General features: G+C 38.4%; 1 protein-coding gene across 1 annotated transcript in view; it reads left to right on the forward strand.

Annotated features, from left to right (window-relative positions):
* The window catches only part of CPA6 (carboxypeptidase A6), a 79,938-nt gene that overhangs the window by 19,120 nt on the left and 43,890 nt on the right, over positions 1-16,928 (forward strand). The gene's annotated exons all lie outside the window — the stretch shown is intronic.

Consider the following 16,928-nt stretch of genomic DNA (forward strand, 5'->3'; position numbering starts at 1 on the left):
GCCCGCTCTATACCAGGAATGTATTTAAACTTGCAAATCTTTTCCTCTCCTTTGCTTTCTGGCCCAGACACAATTAATTTAAAAACCAATGTAGTTACTATACTCATTGACATATACCATCTGTATGTGGGACCTCTGTGCTGAAGACTGTTCTGTCAGTAAATATCCAGATCACTCCAAATCATTGTTCTCAGAGAGAAGAAATCAGCTGACTGACTAATTACTGAAGCAGTTCAGGATCATTGATACCATCTCTTTTGTTACCTGAGGACTGAAATGAGTCATATTTCGTGAACACTATTTGTCCTTCAGTAAAAAATTACATTGCTGGATGCAAAATATTTACCTGTATGTACTTGAGACACCCATCTGAGCAGACGCTGGGGAAATGCCCTGTCAGCTTTGACCTGGATGGCAGGTCTTGCATGTCTGGGAAGCACTGCGTGGTCTGCTCAAACCTGCATCAATGACTTGCTGTGGTGCCCATGTGGCACCATCTCACTGGGTGTTGTCTGCCTTCCCACTCCTGCCATGAGACAGCTGTGCATCACCAGGAACCAGCCCCACAAATGTTAGTTATGCATGCTCCACACCCAACATAAAAATAGCAAAGTCTGAACTCTCAGTTTCCATTTCTGCCTTTGATTCACTTGTGATGGTGTCTTTTGAATCTCTCCTTTACAGAAACCAAGGCATAAATAACAAGAAATACAAAGTCTTCAATAACAGAAGTAGTTAATACTAGGCTCTCATGTTTGAAGTTAGGAGTCATATTATGAGTGGGCTTAAGATGTGTAGGGCACATCCCAGCAGCCTTGGAGGGGTTTTTGAGATTGGGCTGAAGATTTAAGAGGAGACGCCAACATGTCTGTCCATGGCAGCTTCTCTTGTAGTAAACTGTGCACAACTGTCGCAGCTTCTTGCTTGAGGGAAGAGGGGAAAAACTCCCCTTACATACCACATGGTGTTAACTTCCCCATTACTTCAGGGTTTTAGTTTACTGAAAAAAAATAACAGATTCTTTGATAAAGATGCTTTGATAAAGTTAACCACTTATGACCCATACTAATCTTCAGAGTATCCCAAAGCGAGTTTATCTTGCACATGCCTTTCAGAAGCACATCAAAGGTATTTAAGGACATTTAATTGCTTAAGGTAGGCAGGAAGGAAGGGAAAAGCGAAGCATCTTGCTCTAGGCATCATGGCAGAAACCGTTGCTGCAGGCAGGAAACTGCCTCTGGTAAGAGCAAGTGGATGTGTGTATCATGTTAAGTTTCCTCAAACTATTCCATCATGACTTACTACCTTTTTCTTTCACATTGTTCAGCAATTCCTTGTTGTTATGATTAACAAGGAACTGCCTTACCCAGCTTGTACTAGACATCATTCTGGTGTGAATGTTTTAATCTGCTACTTCCTTGCATTGTTCATTTTTACTGAGCTATTTTCCAGTTGAGTAGATTGAGAAGTTTGAAAATCTACTACTAAAAAATATTTCATTATTATTTACTTTATATAGAAATATAATGGCTTTAATTAAAAAAGTCATAAGACTTATCATCATAATTTTTGCTGCTTCTGTAAAAAAAATAAAACCAGATGATCTAACATATTTCTGTAGTTTGCTTTCCTGTACAGCTTGCAAAGATTTAGAAAAGACTAGCTTGACTTCCACCATTTTAAGAAAATCAAGACGCTAAGGGTGATAGATGAGTTCAATGAACCATAAGGTCTAAAAGTAGACTTTTTTTCTCTGACAAATGGGCAGATCTGAACACCTTTAACTTTAGCACTCACTACATGCAGTTTATGCCTGTATTAACAGATTACAGAAAATACATAATTGCCACGTTAGCACAGCCATATGAATCTATTAGGAATGGACTACAGAGTAATTCGCATGATTCCAACATTCTCAGTGTAACCCAATCATCTCTATCACTGATCGTGCTACAGCCTCTTTTATGAGAAGACCAAAAATCCTTTTACATTCAGACCCCAATAGTATGGATGACTCTCAGTCCTAAAGCCCCTTTCTGCCACAGAGGAAGAGAAGTTTCAAATGAAAACAAAACAATGAAACAAAAATACCTATAATATTTAAAATACACTGTACTGAGGATGATGTGGTAAACTCTCTTCACTCTGCCACTAAGACCAGGGACTTAAATAGGAATTTTCACATTCTGACTGATTTACATCCATGCTAATCTGGGCTACTCATTCTTTCTGTTGGATTTAAAGTTGTAGTATCATAAGATGGTTTGGGTTGGAAGGGACCTTAAAGATTATCTAGTTCCAACCTTCATTTGTCGAGCTGTATTTCAGGTGTAGACTTTTATTCCGAAGTGCTTCCTCTCAGTAAACTTTCTTGTATAATGCAGAGAGCCTCAGTGTTGGTAGCTTTGTTGGGTAATTAACATGTAATTCATCCTACCATGTTTTTAAACAGAAAAAAATTTAAAAAAGAAAAGCTACCAGAACTGAAAATATTGCTGAGAGGGTTGTACTGCAGAAAGATTTATTTGCTCATGCAGGGTAGGTATATTTTAAACAAACACTAATAATGAATTTATGGATTTCAGGGCAATAGACATCATGTCACAAACATTTTGCCACAACGTGTAGATCACAGATGTCAGCAGAGAGGAAAATTCACAGCCAGGTTCCCAGTTTATGCAAGCAGGCGTAACTCTGTTCACTTAAATAAAACAATGTGTATTAACACCAACAAAAAAGAAAAGAGCACCAACTGCTTTTGAAAGATATTTTAAGAAAGAGTTTATTATTTAAATATGTAATATAAATCTTTCTCCTTGCATTCATAAACACAGATTGCCATGAAGTTAAATATCAGCCTCACAACACAGCTATAATATATGGACTACATTTATTCCTTGGTGAAGAATTTTACCTCAATTTAGTTACATAAATAACCTTACTGATACCTGTTAATTTAATCATTGCCTGTTAATCCTTATTTGTCACCCTTATTTTAAAATATACATTTATCTTCTGCTAATGAGGAACAGGAATAAAAGTCATCCTCAGCTGGCTCAAGGAAGCGTGTCAAAATATGCATTAGGTTAGCTTGTAAAGCTCAAAATAAAGTGCTCAAAACAGTCATATCCCTGGAATCAGAGAACAGCAACTTGGGGAGGAAAAAAGCAATAAAACAGGCCTAAGGTAAAACTGCCAGAGGAAAAGAATATAAAATAGCTTAGCTATATTGTGCTCTATACTGTATTGGACTTCTAGAAGGTGATTCATATCTATGTCAGCCTGAGCAGTCCTGAGATGCCCAATTCTCACTGTCGACTGTATAGACTCAGGTGGCCCAGCATGATGTGGAATGGACTTAGGCCTGTAGCACAGGTGGTGCAAGCACCTGCAAGAAGGCAGCTATCCAGAGGTGGTTTGCCAAGATACCTGTCTAAGGTTATTCTTTTTACAAAGAACCCCCTCTCAGCAGTTCAGAATTTGGTTTTGTGGCTGGTCTATTAATAAAGTAGAAAGGGCAATATTTTCTTCCATGCCTACAAACATTGTCTCCTATGTCTCTTCACGATACAACAAAATCATTCTGTCTGTTCATGACACAGTGATAGAAGGTGTGGCAGGGTTACAGCTGGGAAGCTCAGGGAAGACCTGTGGAATGGGCCTCATTTTCAATTGTATTGAAATTGCGACAAGTTTGACAGACACAGTTAAACTAAACATTATTATCTTAACTACAAGCAGACTTTATGCTTTTTTGCTTAGGGAAACCTTACTATGGCATCCTCTAAGACCAGGCTATTAACTAAAAAGCAAAGACATTTCTGTAGAATTCCACGTTGTCCCATACAAAAAAGAATTAATACAATAAAGAAGTAAATCCCAAGGATTTGTTTCCAGATTTATGCAACATGTATCTCCAGTATTCCCTTAAGTCAGAAGTGATTTTGTAGCGAACTGACACAGCTTTAATCTAGTGGAGAAAAATTATTTCTCAAGCAGCTTATAAAAATGGCAAAATATAATTGCCTTAATGGCTGGCGCAGCTGCCTTACAGGAGCTGTCTTCAGAGAATAAATAATTTCCTTGCCACTAAAATATTTATATCACTCCCCAAGCCCTCAGTTTGATTTTGTTTTTTCTAATAGAGGTCTGCATTTGGTGTGCTTTTGTTTTCTTAAGAACATATAGGTACATCTTTCAAGGACAGGAGAGCAGGTCAGATTTTGTAAGATACTCAAGACTGGTCTGAAGAACAAGAGGAAAAGAATTAGTTCTGGAAAATCCAGATCAAAGGAGAGTCACGTTATATATATGCATATCAAGACTAAGTTCAAAGATTCAGATCCATCAAATTATGCATCACTATCTTATTTATAAGTGCAGCTTATAAAACTTCCTTCCCATCCATTATATGCTGTTAAATGAGACTGAAAACTTGCCATCTAGTGTAAACCTGTTTAAATGTAGCATCCTGACATCTTTTTTATCAAGACACATAGTTGAGTATGTGCAAGAACTGTCATATATGTATTACAGTGTCATTAAGGATTAAAACAGTGTTATGCGCCTACACAGTGCCTCTTACAAGGAAAGACTAAATAGCACTCCAGAAATGCATTGCCCTGAGAAGCAGCTGCAGTCACATCATGAGCAGAGCTCTCTAGAGTCACCTTTCATTTTCTGGGCAGCCTGGCCAGGAAGCCCCTCAACTCTAATTCTTCCCCACCACATTCTCTGCATCTCTTAGCAGTTTAATTTGGTTGTTTAGGGGTTTTTTTAAGCTTTCACTTTTGACACTGAAAACCAAAACAGCCTGGATCCAGCTGAATGCACAGTAAAATGTATGGCAGCCTGTCTTAAGTAATTGGCCCGCACAAATGTCAGTCCTACTGATAGCAGTGTTATATGTGTCATCTGTCCTGAGAAACCTCCTACCAGATTGGAACCTACATTTATAACTATAAAAATCAGAAGGATAAAATGTAGTCTTCTGATGGGACAGACAAATGCAAAGGCATTGGAAGTCATGCATCGCCTTTATAAAGCAAGCTCCATGCCCAGCAAAGTAAGTCTGGCTGGCTTTCACACCCCAACTCCTAAACAGAGTTGACCTTGGGTTTTCCATGTGTGCATCTGAAGGTCCCTTGCTGATGGAGAAAACCACTTTACTTTTAAAATAATAAAATAAAAATACCCTACATCAAAAAAAAAACATTTTGCCCCTTCTCTAAAAAATAACCAAAAAAAATCCAGTATATTCGGGATTGTCCTGGTTTGAGGGGAAAAACCAAAATGTTTACCCACAAGCGGGGGAGGAGGCCTCCTCCACAATAATCACACCACTCTTTATCACATTTAAGAAAAGGAATTTTAATACAAGAAGGATAACTGTTCTTAACTGAGATATAGATGGATGGATGATGATGGATGGATGATGGACGGACGGATGATAGATTGATAGATGATAGACGGATGATAGACAGATAGATGGATGATAGACAGATAGATGGATGATAGACAGATAGATGGATGATAGACAGATAGATGTAAACAGACTAGTGCAAACCGCTTCCCCAACACCTCAAGAGAAAGAAAAAAAAACAACAACAAAACCTAGCAGGTTTTCCTCCGGGAGGAAAGTTATACTTAGGCAGTGTCAATGTCACAGCCTGACTGGCTGCAGAGTGAGTTTCCAGTCCCTCTCCAGCGAGAGAGACGAGTGGTGAGCTCTCAGATGAACTCTGTCTCTTCCCCCTGTGTTCCTTGTCCAAGAAAGGAGAAACACAAGCGGCCAAAAAAGCAGTCCAGGGCAGGCAGCAGCAGCGAGCGGCCAGAAGCAGTCCCGGGGCAGGCAGCAGCAGCAAGACAGCCAGAAGCAGTCCCAGGGCAGGCAGCAGCAGCGAGCCGGCTTCTCCTCAACCCCCCCACACACACCCAACTCCCAGCCGTGTGTAGTCCCCAAGAACAAAAGAGACAAACCTGACCCCACCCAAGTGATCAGCAGTTAACTACTTTTTTTGTTAACTACTGGCATGGGCAGTTAGTGGCAGGGGAGAGAATTTACATAATAATTCCAAACTACAACAGAGATGGAGATTAGCAAAGCAAAGGCTCTGCTATGTGGCTGTTGTGCTGATTTTCACAGCCTTTAGAATAAGAAATTAAGATGTTTATGATGATGTGCTGGTTTAAAGGCGAACCAGCAGGGGAAATGAACTCACCACAAGAGAGATTATAAGTCAGAGCTAAAATTTAATAATAATATTACAATAACAACACTGACACAAAAGGAAAATTGCTTTCAACTCACAAAAACCCAGCAGTATAACCCAGTGTCCTGGGGCACAAACCCAAGGGGGTTTGTTTGCCCTTGTGCTGAGACCCCTGTGGCTCCCCCAAGTCCAGAGCAAAAGGAAATGAAAAACCTGTTGGTGCAGGCAAGGGCTGTGGTCTGGGTGAGAGCGGTGATCTCCTCCTATCAAGGTCCTGCTGCTCCTCTGGATCCGACAAGAAGTTCCTGAGGTCTTCTACCCACCACTTATGTACTCTCAGGGAGCACCCAGTCCCTCCCCCTGGGCGGGGACTCACAAAATGGGTGATTAACTCTAGGAGCCAGGGGGTGTTGAACTGTTGATGGCCCATTAGCAGCTCTGCCCCTTTCAGGGTGGGCGTGAAGGTGATAATGGCTCCCTGGGCAGCTGCTGCTAATGGCCCATTGTCCTTGGGGAATGAATAGAGGGGGTAGAATACACAGCTTTGATCACCCCCACACAGGGTTAGCTGGTCCCTCCTGCTGAACTAGGACAGATTATCACATTAAACACACTTTTTGCTTGTTATTCAGGTGCCTCATGTTCAGATCCTGAAAGCAATTAGGTGTACTGTTAATTTTACTGATGTGTAAGGTGACATGTATATTTACATGCAGGTCCTAGATTTGGTTCTGCATATATTTGCTGTTTTTATTCTTACTTAGCTTTTTTATGCTTTGACAAAATATTGATAGAAATTCTACAAGCAGTCACCTGAAGAGCTGCTGGCCTGTGAGCAGAGAGTGCGACAGGGAGGGTCATGCACCTGAGCTGGTGACAGGGGCTCTCTGGAGGGGCGGATTGTCAAGTAATTCATATGGTATGAGAAACAAATGGGTGCATACCCTGTATTGCTAAAAAAATGCTCCAAAAATAGTTACAGAGCCTGAAACCAGCTGAAATGTATGCATAAGCAAAAAGACTACATGCATCCATAAAACTGCAAGGAGCAGCTGGATAAGTGTTTTCATCTTTCTGTGCTAAAAATGTTCCACCATGGAAGGCTTCTAAACCTTGTCTATAAATTCATCACCATGGAAAAGTGGTCCTTAAGAGAGAACATTCTGTGAGTCATAAGGTTTCTCCTTGTAGTACTAAAACTAGTTCCAAAGGGTTGTTTTGGACTGTCATATTAAAAGAAAAATCTGGTCTTTATCTGAAAATTATAAAAATGTGAACATTAAAAATCTGTTACAGTTAGTAAAATAACACCTTTTATTTCAGGCACGTGCATACTTAATTTGCTTGTACTTAACAGGAAATTGGATTGTTTTCAGTAAGGAAGATGGATCAGTAAATACACTGAAATTTTCAGACTTATTTAATTTCTTTTTTGAAAGTTGTTTTAAAGAAAAAGCACCTCTGAATTTTTCAAAACATTTTATTGCACAGAACTTGACAGTGCTAAATGAAAAGTGCATTTGAGTATATTGGTTAACCAACAGTGTAGGTCGCTTCCATTGCATACAGAGACTCTCATCAGCCATACGCACCTTGCATCTTTTCATAGGGAAGTGATGGTCAAATGCAGTGCACTGCAGTTACCTGGGATTCAGCTTGAAATACTGCCAGGTGTAACTGTATATTTTGCAGGCAGCTCAAGTGACTGCTAGGTTTGTCTTGCTGGTCCCCTTATTCAAGGCAGTTGGTAGAAAGTAAAAAATGACAAACTGTACCAGCTGTCATGGACACCACCTATCCAGCATATTTAATTCAAAGATTCTACCTTCTATCTCTGCTTTATATGTATTTAATCTGCTCCTTTTCTGGAGTATCATTTTCAGCTCATGGGAAGATACTCAGCAGTAAAGACTGAAGAAATTTGCAAATACCTTTTGACTTCAGTCTAGGTATGCAAGGTGTTCCTTTGCTCAGGGACTCTCCTCATCCTCATTGTCAGAGACACTCTACCTGAACACAAAGTATTGCATCTCAGTTCAACACTGTCACCTTGTTCATGTTCCTGTGGGGAAAATAAGAGGACTCCCCATGAGAGTCCCAGTCATCTGCTGTGGTAGGATTTAGCAGTTAATGTCACATGTAATTGTTCTGGGCTTAACACTTGCAGATTTACAATTTTTCATTTAAAATAGCATTCTAAGTTGATGAACAGTTCAGCACCCAGGTGTCTATTACCTTTATCTGAAACACAGAATAGCTGATTGTGCTGCAATGAAAAAAAACCTAACCTGCTCCTTTTTTCTTGCTTAACCTAGCAAGACTATTGGAAATCAGTGGAATTACACCAGCCTACTGCAGTAACACCAGCAAAAAGAGAAACAGACCCAGGATTTTCCTTACTGTATTCAGTAAATTCAGGATACTCCCCAGCTTTGAAATCTATGGATCCTGTCCTGCAAAACTATGAAGAGACATGTCCCGTTTGTCCTTTATTTGGACATTGACATTAAAGGTGTACTTTCTGTGAATTGAAATATAAAATCACTGTGTGGAAGCAAACTAGGTAATAAGTCATGATGGAATAGTTTGGGGAAACTTAACATGCCAGAGGCATCTCCTTGCAGCAGTATTTCACACCATAACATTTTTTTACTCCATAAATATTTTCATCTTTCTTGCCAAAACTTGCATAAATGAATAAATGCATAGAAAACACTAATGATAAGTCCTAAACTAAATCCAAACTCACCATCTTGACATTTACTATTTAATATATGTATGAGACAATTCTTCTGATCTTTTTTTTTATACACTTACAAGCACATGCTTGAAAGTTATTTGTGTTTCAAGGCCAAGTACAATAATGAATACAGGCTTCCTCCTAATGCTGAAAGCCATTGTACAGTAGTGAGAGCTTGAGCTCAAATTGCTTCATGCTTTTAACCCTCATTCTCTATGCCTTGAAGTATCATTACCTAAAAAAAAAGTGTTTATTTCCAGTTATTTTCTGAAGTTATTTATTTAAGAAGGGTTCTAGACATGTGTTAGAAAAACTTGATGGACTTCTTGACTGAATGAAAAGAACTATAGTGAAATGCAGTAGTTGAAATTTGACATCATACAAATTATGTACAATGACTGCGATGCTCCACTGTTTTAGGATTATAATACTGAGTTTGCAGGAGACTTTTCAAAGGGGTAACAAAATTTATACTGTGCTTTTGGTCCACTTTCAAAAGCAAAAAAACAGAAGCAGTTCCAGAAAAGAGCTACAAAGACATCTGATAAAATGATCTTGAGATACCCCATCAACCACAATTATTCTCTTACTCTATGAAATTATTTGTCCAAAGACGGGAATAATTTTTGATTGAATGCATTGCAAACAATCAGAGGAACAGAGTACTATTAGAAGAGACCTGCTAAACATAAGATCTTCCTCTTTGTTGTTAAAGGAAACTATGCCATAAATTTGACAAGTTTCCTTCTGAATCACCTAGAGATTCTGTTTAAATTTTGGAGAAGGGTGCGGGGAAAAGGAAACAAAAATAAATACAAATTTAAGTGAAGAGCATGACTTAAGAAAGTAGAGTTCAAATTTCTCTTTTTCTGTTTTACAAAGATTGAAGTATTGTCTGCTCCTTGAGAAGATATCATTAAGGTAGATAAATTACATGCCCTATTCTGTGGTTGTCAGAGAGTTGAAAATGGGCAAGTATTTGACTTCTGTGGCAAGCACAGAGCAAGCAAAGGTCAAGGTCAAGTAAAACTATAACTTATAAAAAGTGAAATCCAGATAGTTTGTGTTCTATAAATTACTATGAAATTCGAACATTCTATGGGAAGGTTTTAGACCTTACACTTGTGTGTGGTAAGCTCTTTATTAGTATCAGAAAAATTATTTTACTTACTTCTGGGTATATGAGATTATCAATACTAACACTGTTAAAAATACTACATAGTAAATCAAATTTACCATGTTTTTTTCATGATAAAATATTAAGGTTTAGGATGCAGTGGTGACAATTTAGTCAATTTTATCAGAATACAGCCAGTTTAAAATTTTCACTAGAGACTGTAGAAGACTGCTTTCATTGAAAATATGGTACATCATATTTTTCAAGTTTGTAGCTTGACGGAGCAGCCAAAAAATGGGAGATAGTTCCAACCTTTGAGAATATTGTACAATTTCGCAGCCTGTCTCTAAAGGAAGAGATCATGGACATCTCTTGTTTGGACTCTTTGCTGTTCATTATTTTACAAATATCAATTCATTTTCTGTGGAAAAGCATAAAAGGAAAGAAGTAATGCACCTACTAATTTTTCACTGAATCTTGAAAAGTAAGAGTCCCCTGCACACTCTCTTTGCATACAGGCAAGACTTTGCCAAACTATCTATGTTATCAGGAGACTTATGTACGGAAAAAGTATAAGATGTGGAAAATATTAAATTATTGGGAATAAACCTTTTTTCTTTCAACATGTTTGAAGTCTATCAAATAAATGCATGGTGCTCGAAGACTTAAAAAAAGAGTTGAAGAATTTTGTTCTTCTATGAAAGGTGTATTTAGTGCTTTCCATCTATGGTCTCTGCCTTGCTCCCATTGCCAAAGACATCAGCAAGCTTAGAAGTCATGAGTTTATTTATTGTCTCAATACACTCACAAATTCAACAGATGATGTCATCCCTGTCTATAGGGGCAGGGAGCTGAACCATGTCTACACCATCAGCTAAGCATAGCTGTAAGGCCCAGCCTGTCCATCATGCTTTACAGGCAGGTGTGCACTCAGGACAGAACTCAGACTCTTTCTCAGGTCATTGAAACATATGGGGAAGAGAGGGACCAGACAAACCAATCCACCAGCAAATATCTCTAGCCAAATACACCAAAGTGTGTGGCTTTTATACATGAATGACAGACAACAATGTGGATATAAAGCATATGAAGCTCAGTATAAGAAACCTTCTGCAAGCCTGCACTTAACTTCACTGGTAGATGATCTGTGATTGTTTGTTCAAGGTCCTAAAGGAAGCTGGAGCACAAGGAGTCTAATTTAGGCCTCTAACACTGAACCATTTCCCCCTCAGCCTTCTGCTCTTGATATCTAAGTTCTTCATCAACCCTCTTTCAGATGTGGTGGTCTTTGATTTCACTGAGGTCAAGAACAAATCAGCTGCACAGAGTCCTAAGATACTTAATTTGGAAATGGTTGCTGCAGTTGTATGAAAACATATATGTGGCTTAGAATGAACTGAAGTAACTTTAAAGTTCAGAAAAGCATATGAGCTTCTGTGTGGACTTCCAGCATGATAGGAGCTGCAGGTACATCCAGGCTGTGGACTAGACTCTACCCTGAGGTTAAGCCAAGTAATCAAGATATGAATAAACTATGGGATATGATATGAGAAACTGATGGATATGGCAATGGTTATTTGAGAGAGGGAGAGAGAAAGCAAGGTTTAAGTGTGATAAAAGAGAACAGGAAAAGAGATCAAATATGTGAAGCAGATGTAATCAGGTCTGTTCAGGGGCATTGGCTGAGGTGATTGTTTGCTACTGTCAAATCAGGACATTAAATCAAGATTGTCTGGCCACACCACAGAAATTCAACATCCCTCTGCAGGCAAGATGAAGAGGGAGGATGGGAGCAAGCTTTACTGTTTGGGTAGAGGAGCACATCCCAAGGGACAGATGAGCATCCAGGTACTGTCAGGCCCATGCCAGGTCTGACAGCATCACTGTCTATTCATTACTGCCTTCCAAAGCACAAAGCAACTCACTGGAGAAATACATGAGCCATGGGAATAAAGAAGTAGATGGGCTTATAGGAGAAGCTCCATTCAGTAATTTGTTACCAGAATGATGATAATCGTTTCCGTAAAAGTAGCATTGCTTCATGTAATATGTCTTTGGAAGGATTATATCCAGGTTAAACAATTACCAGCTGCTTCATACAAACATGTTATTACAATATGTTTCGATGTTTCTTAGGAAGTGAATTTGAATGAGTAGGCATGATGTTTCATTTAAACCTCATTCATTTAAGCCTCCCCTCTGAGTCTTGATCTTGCAGTTAACTCAGTATCTCCTTGTCATCCATTTTTTTAATTTGGTGGGTTTTGTTTAAGTGTGTATTGGTCTTGTTACTTTTTTTGTTTTCTGCACCAAATCACTGCTTCCTTTCTCTCTTTTATTTGCATATGACTGGATGACGCTTAGTGAAGCAAAGACAGTATTCATTACCATACACAGTTGGGTGGGGTTTTTTCCTAAGGCAGAGACATGCACTGAAATAACAGATTCCCACTTGCTATGTTTAAGCTAGATGGCCCTATATCCAGTGTTTCTGAGACACTGGGGGCCAACTTTCCTTGGAAAAGAACCATTCCTTAGTTGAAATAAAAACTGGAATATTTGCAGATGTTCACCTGTCCATACCGTCTGTTCCTGGAATGAAACTGTTTAAAGGAAGAATGTTAGTAATACAGGATTGCTTTACTCCGTTAAGTTTCCTGCTTAGGTAAAAAACCCCATTTTGCACTTGAAAAAAATCTCTGAAACTCAGATATCCCATGCCTGGGAATTAGCAGGCAATGTGCATAAAAGCTCAGCTTTTGAAGAAGTCATCTGTGCTGTACTGATAAATATAATGCAGTAACATATTTTGCCTCCTCAGCATTTCACCCTCAGCATACCCAAGCATGTCTTTTTCATTCAAACTTATAGATTAGCTAGCTCTTCCTTATACTAGGAATGGCATCAGTTTTCATGCCTTAATAACTAAAAGGCAGAAAATATATGCATTGCTATCTAGACAATACAAATGGTGGTCTCTTCTGTTTGGATCAGCATCTGTGTAATACAGAAAACCATAATGAAAGGCCAGAAAGTTTTGTAAAGTTCCCTTTCCAAATGTCCTTATCAGGTGTTTGGAAGAAGCCCAGCCTTATTTAAGTAACTTGATTTTGTAACAGTATTGAATCCCTATTAAAACTCTTCATCCAGTAACAGAAGGAATAATATTAATATTTTAGTATTTCTTAATCTTTTGACTATCAGAATTTAGTGGAGAAAAAGGAATGAAACTATTATCTTTCATCACAAATGATATGTCATGGCATATCGGGAGTTGACAAGAGACTTTCATACTGTAGCAGTTTTCAGATGTGTCATTCAGTCTTAATGAACCACTTAAGTGCAGTAGCCAATCCTTCCTTTACCATTAGGAATGGATGTCTATAAGTGGGGATTTAGTCTCTTTACTATTTTTTCTATAGGTATTTGATTTATAGCATATCATTTCTTAAACTGTGTTTAAAATACTTGTAAAGCCTTTGTAAACATTCTTTTATTGAATTCCATCTGTGAGAGAGATCTGATTAAGGTTCACATTAGTCAGGAAAATAAAACAATATGAAGAATTTTCCTGAAGGAAATTAAGAATTTACATAAATGCAGTTCATGCCATGTGACTTCAGCAGGAAAGTTTCATAAGGGAGAACTACTAATTCCATCAGTAAAGAAGTTGTGGATGTGCTGCAGAATGGTTTCATTGAATCCATCACTGGTCTGTTTAGAGATGAGTAAAGCTATGAAGTAAATGGAGAAAAAGTAAATGAAAAAGCCAAAGAAATAAACCAATAGGTTTTAGTCCTCATTGGTGTTGGGGAGTATCACCCTTCCGAGGGCCATGTAGCATATTCTGTGTTTCAAAAGCAGCTGTGTCATTTTTCATGCTATTCCTGAAAATATAACAGGGTAAGGAAGGAAAAAAAAGTCGTTGCATGCCAGTGCTGGCCAACAGCTGGTCACCCATTTTGCTCAGACATAAGGCTGTCCCTGGGGACTCCAGTCATCTGGCTTCCACTCTTTGCTCACTACTCTCATTCAGTCAGTTCATTTACTAAAGCTTGTGTTTTGCTCTTGACAAAGGCTTTCAACTGTATTTACACAAAATTCAAAAGATCTCACTAAGTCCTAGCTTTAAATTCCATTAGTCTAGTTGCTAGGGGCAAATTGAAAGTTGGTCATGGTGGATGTAAATTTCTATATTTCTACAAAATATATCTGATCTTGCTGTTTGTTTAGGAATTTTAAACAATACACTTTAAAAAAAAAAGATTTAGAGGCATCATGGTTAGAAAAATAACCTTGCCTACATAAATCAGAAGACTGCTGACATATGTCTGCAGGCAACACAACTTTCCTTAGACATATATACACTCACTTGCTCCTTTCTCCTCAACACTTCAACATGAAGGATGGCAGGGCATCTCACCAGAGGGTGGTCCTGACTGTTTGGGGTACAGCTGACATTTATTAACCATATTAGTCCACGATCTGGTAGATTTTGTTGTTCACTTTTAAATAGTGGGTATGTTGTTGGATTTCTGTTCCAAATTCAATGGGTATTACATAGTGTTTAAGGTAATTGTTTGATTTCTTTAATGTGAAATGTAACTAGGAAAGCTGTAAAGCTAAAAGGTAACCTTAGAAGTATTTTCTTCAATTGGTAAATATCAGTAGTAAAGCCAGATTTGGTATCTGTGCTATTTTGAAGAATATATAATGATTATCTACTGGCTAGTCAGACTACAGAAGTGGGTGTTAATGGAGAGTTTTCAGGAATTCTGTGTATTCCTGAATCTTGCATGCACAAAAATTGGAAGTGCCCTGTAATGATTTAGCCATCTTTTAATAAAATACTAACAATGCCAGGTATGCTAACTGCTTGCTATGAGCTCTCTAGCAGCAGACCCAGCCACGACTTAAGGAATTTCCCAACAATGTGTCAAGTGATCAATCTGTCAGAGCACCAATATTTTCCTCTTTTTTGAGGCAGGTTTTTCATCATGTTGGAAATTACAGAGTTGCTGAGCTAATCCAAGACAGTTTAGAGTGATGTGTACTAATTCACAACCATACCAAAGTGATGTCCCTCTCTTCAAAATTCCATTACATCTGTGGAACACATGCTCAGCTACATATTTTATTAAAATCTGGTTTTTATATGTTAATCATACCAATACTTCCAGAAAAGCGTAAATGAATCTTTATTTCAAATTTACACGTCCTGGGCAATCATTATTTCTTTTTACTCATTTCCTTCTTAACAGCAGTTTAATACTCTAAAAGAAATGAGTAATGGGAAAGAATATTACTGTTGTATGTCTGACAAATTAAAAGCATCTATTGCCCTTGAAAAGATCCAGCAACTCTAGTACTCTAAAAGGTTTATTTGTTTCTGTGTAAGTTTCTATACAGGAGGTTAAACTTGGCTTGGAAGCATAGTAATTACCCCTTAATTTTTAGAGCTGCCAAATTGTACCAAGAGGGTTTTCAGAAAATCTTTCTTACGCATAAACCATTTGTCAAGTAAGGTCAACAGCAGCCAAGGAGAATGGACTGAGGTGCACATCCCTGGGTTCATCAGTGTTATTGCAGCAATAACCTGGAGTCTAACTAGACAAAAAACTTTAAGGCCATGAAAGAGTTGGTAGGCTTGAAACCTGTCTTCAGGGAAAACTCAGCTGGGGTGAGAACCAAAACTGGAGAGCTGAGACAGAAAGATCAGCAGCTAACCAAGGGGAGCAGTTGTTGACTGCAGAGAAAAGACTAAAGAAGGCTGGAGGTAAAGGGAAATTATTTCCAGATAATGCACAAACTGCAGTACATTAAAGGCAAGACCTGGTGCCTTCTTACTGAGAACAGCAGCAACTTGGGATCCTTCCTAAAACAGTGAGGCCAGCAGGGGAATACTCACCAGTGCTGTTTCTAGTTGGTCAAATATCTTCTCCGCAGACTCAGCTGAGATAGGAGAGCTCACAGGATATTTAAGGGACCAATTTCAAGGGAAACTCTACTGTGCAGAATTCCAAGATAATGCAGAAACTGTAGATAATTTATTTAAAAGGTATTCTGGCTAGTGGATGCAACTGTAGAAATAAAGATATGCATGATCTGCAAAGTCTCTTGGAAAAGGATTGTCAACAGTACAAATTAAAAAACTCAGAATGTAGGGAAATGCCAGAATTAGCATAAGCCATGTCAGCCTTCTTGTGTGTGGCTGATGTCTTAGTTACATGACCACTCCCTATATTTTATGTGGTCTCCACCCTTCATAGTTCATGACATAGATGGTGGTCATTGAATGGTCATTCATTTTCCTGTTTCCTATTTGCAAAATTACATTCATTGAGATCACAGAATCATAGAATGGCCTGGGTTGGAAGAGACATCCAAGACCATCTAGTTCCAGCCCCACTGCCAAGGACAGGGACACCTTCCACTAGACCAACTTGCTCAGAGCCTCATCAAACCTGGCCTCAAACTCTTCCATGGATGGGGCATTCACAACTTCTCTGGGCAACCTGTTCTGGTGCTCCTCACAATATAGAATTTCTTCCTAATATCTTATCTAAACCTGCACTATTTCAGTTTCTTCTAAAGAAAGTGAACAAAATCAGCTGCTATTATCTAGAACCATCTGAGCATGTATAAGCAACTATCTACTTAACAAAAATTGTGCAAGCTTTAATGGATAAAGCAAAAGACATGCCCCAATATGAAGATCACCTTTTTTCTAAAATCACCCCCTCTTTAATGCATGAGAATACTTGACTTTTCAAAGCTCATTAAAGATTTAAACATGAAAAAGCAATATATCTTACCTAATCTTGTCCTCAGAAACAGTCCTATTTTGGAAAAAAAAGAT

Source organism: Pithys albifrons, chromosome 4, assembly GCF_047495875.1.
Source record: "Pithys albifrons albifrons isolate INPA30051 chromosome 4, PitAlb_v1, whole genome shotgun sequence".
In the NCBI taxonomy this organism is placed as follows: Eukaryota; Metazoa; Chordata; class Aves; order Passeriformes; family Thamnophilidae; genus Pithys; species Pithys albifrons.